Genomic DNA, 2500 nt, shown 5'->3' on the forward strand with positions numbered 1-2500 from the left:
TTCCCCAGAGCGCGGGGGGGGACGCGGGGCTTTGCCGCCCGGCAAAATCCCGCTCTCCTTGGCCGAGCGGCCTCCTCGCGCGGCAGAGGAGCTCCCGAGGGCCGGGCTCCGGCAGTTCCGGGTCGCGCCTCCAGGGGGAGCGCGCACGTGCGCGAGCCGCCGCCGGGTGGCGCGGCGGCGACGGTCCGCACCGTCGTCGCCGTGGCCTCTCTCGGCCGGGGGTGTGCGAGGTTTCTCGGTGGCTGGGCCGTGTTCCCCGCGCCGGCGGGGCGGCCCGAGCCGCGGTGGTCCTCTCGGGCGCAGCGCCGGGCTACTGAGGGAAACCCCGGGCCCCGAGAAGGATTGCCGCGGTGATGGCAGCGGACGTCGGGCGCGCCCCCGCCGGTGGACGCTCCCCCGAGGGTGGCAGCGGGGGAGGCACCCCGGCGGGGCCATGCAGGTCGTTTCCCTCACCCCAGGGCCAGGTACCTAGCGCTTCGCGCCTCGGCGGTCTCCTGCCGGTTTCCCTCGGCGTCGTCAAACGCCTGTTGGGGGCCGAAAGGGCCGCCGAGCCGGGCGGAGGTTTAAAGACTCGGGCGGCCCGGCACGGCCCCGCCGCGGCGGCGGCGGCGGTGGCGGCGGCGGCAGCGGGTGTCGGGCGGTGGCGGCGCGGGGCGCCATCGAGGGGTGGGGAGCTACTCCCGCCGATCCCCTGCGGTGGCGTGTCCGTCGCGACCGGCCGCGCTCGCCGTCGTCGGCGTCCCGCCGCGCTTGCCCGCGCGCGGGGGCCACCCGTGCCGGGCCGGGGAAGGGGCGCCCTGCCCCCCCCCTCTCTGCGGCCCGGTCTCGGCGGAGAGGCCGCGGCGCGCGATCGGCCGCGGGGGGCCGACCCCGCTGGCCTCTGCGATGCGGGGCGACGCCGGCAGAGGGCGCGCGCTCTCTGCCTTACCTACCTCAGCTGCGGGGTTGCGGCCGCCGGGGCCCGCCGCGCTCTCTCGCTCTTTCTCCTTAGCCGCCGCCGCGGGCTCGCGGGCGGCGCCGCGTCAGGCGCGACCGCGCGCCTCTCGCCTCGACGGCCTTGTCGCCTCGAACCGCACCGCGGCGGCGCCGGCCGCCGGCCACCCCTGACTCGGAGCGCTGTCCCCGCCCGTTGGGGCGCAGCGCTCGGCCGGCTCCTCCATCGCCGGAGGTCCGGCGGGCGCGGGCGACCCCGTGCCGAGCGGCGGCGTCGCCGCTCGGCGAGTGTCCCCGCCCCCCCCGGGGGGGGGGGACGGTCGGCCGCGAGGCGCCCGCCTTCACCGGCGGCCGTCCCGGCCCGGGCCCCGCCCGTCCGCTTCCCCGTCGCCCTTCCCGGCCGCGTGTGGGCCAAAAAAAAGGGGAGGCGTGCGGGGCGGCCGCGGGGGCGCTTCCCCGTCCGGTCCCCGAGTGGAAACGAGGGGAGCGGGCGGTGCCCCCCGGCTCAGCCGCCGTACGCCTGCCCGCTGGGCGCGTGCTCGCGGAAGGGCAGCTCGGCGGTGCGAAGCGGCGGCGGTCCCGGGAGTGCGGCCGCGGGTGGCGGAGGGGTTTTGCCGAGCGGCAGACCTCGGGCGCTCCGCGATGCCGGCTCGGGTCTCGGCGGCGTCCCGCCTCCGGCGCCGGTGGCGGAGCGCGGCCCGCCGGGCGTTCGCCTTCCGGCGGGCAAGCGGTCCCGCGCCAGGGGTTGCGCCGGCGGAACGGTCCCGCCGCCGCGTGGCGTTTCGGGCGACGTTCAGGGGCCGCTGGCGGGAGAGCCGGCCCCCGCGTTTTGGCGCGGCGGCGTTCCGCGAGTCGGCGGAGCGGTGAAAAGGAGAAGCCAGGGAGTGAGCCGGGAGCGGCGGGGGCCGGCGGTCGCGCCCCCGGCCCGCGAACGCGTAGTCGTCCCGTGATCGAGAGGCCGGGCGGGCCACCGTGCCCCCCGCGGTCCGGCGCGTTGCCGCACAAGCCCCTCCGCGCGGAGGTCGGGCCGAGCCCGGGCGCCTGGGCCGCCTCCGAAGGACGGCACGCGAGGCGGCGTCTCCCCTCGCGGGGGGAGGCGGTCGGGGGCGCGGGCCCCTCCGCCTTTCTTTGGCCGACCTTCGGAGCGTTGCGCGGGGTTTCTCTTTTTTGCCCCGCGCTTTCTCCTCCTCCTCCTCCGTTTGTGTGTGCTCGTACGGTCGAAGCGGGGCGCGCGGGGGCGCGCGCGTCCCTGCAGAAACAGAAAAGGGGCCGCTTCACGCGAGCGGTCCCGAAAGCCAGACAACTCTTAGCGGTGGATCACTCGGCTCGTGCGTCGATGAAGAACGCAGCTAGCTGCGAGAATTAATGTGAATTGCAGGACACATTGATCATCGACACTTCGAACGCACTTGCGGCCCCGGGTTCCTCCCGGGGCTACGCCTGTCTGAGCGTCGCTTGACGATCAATCGCCGTCCGGGGGGGCCACCCCGGCGGCGCGGCTGGGGTTGCCTCGCAGGCCCGTTGCCCGCGGTCGACGTCGACGTCGTCGTCGTCGTCGCCGCGCAGG

General features: G+C 77.4%; 1 non-coding gene across 1 annotated transcript; it reads left to right on the forward strand.

The window, feature by feature from the left end:
- Positions 1-2234: 2234 nt before the first annotated feature.
- LOC148217589 (5.8S ribosomal RNA) lies at positions 2235-2387 on the forward strand. Its single transcript, XR_015800961.1, has one exon. It is a non-coding gene; the product is annotated as a 5.8S ribosomal RNA (ribosomal RNA).
- Positions 2388-2500: the final 113 nt, after the last annotated feature.

This window comes from Sturnus vulgaris, unplaced genomic scaffold (genome assembly GCF_052056855.1).
Source record: "Sturnus vulgaris isolate bStuVul1 unplaced genomic scaffold, bStuVul1.hap1 Scaffold_570, whole genome shotgun sequence".
NCBI lineage: Eukaryota > Metazoa > Chordata > Aves > Passeriformes > Sturnidae > Sturnus > Sturnus vulgaris.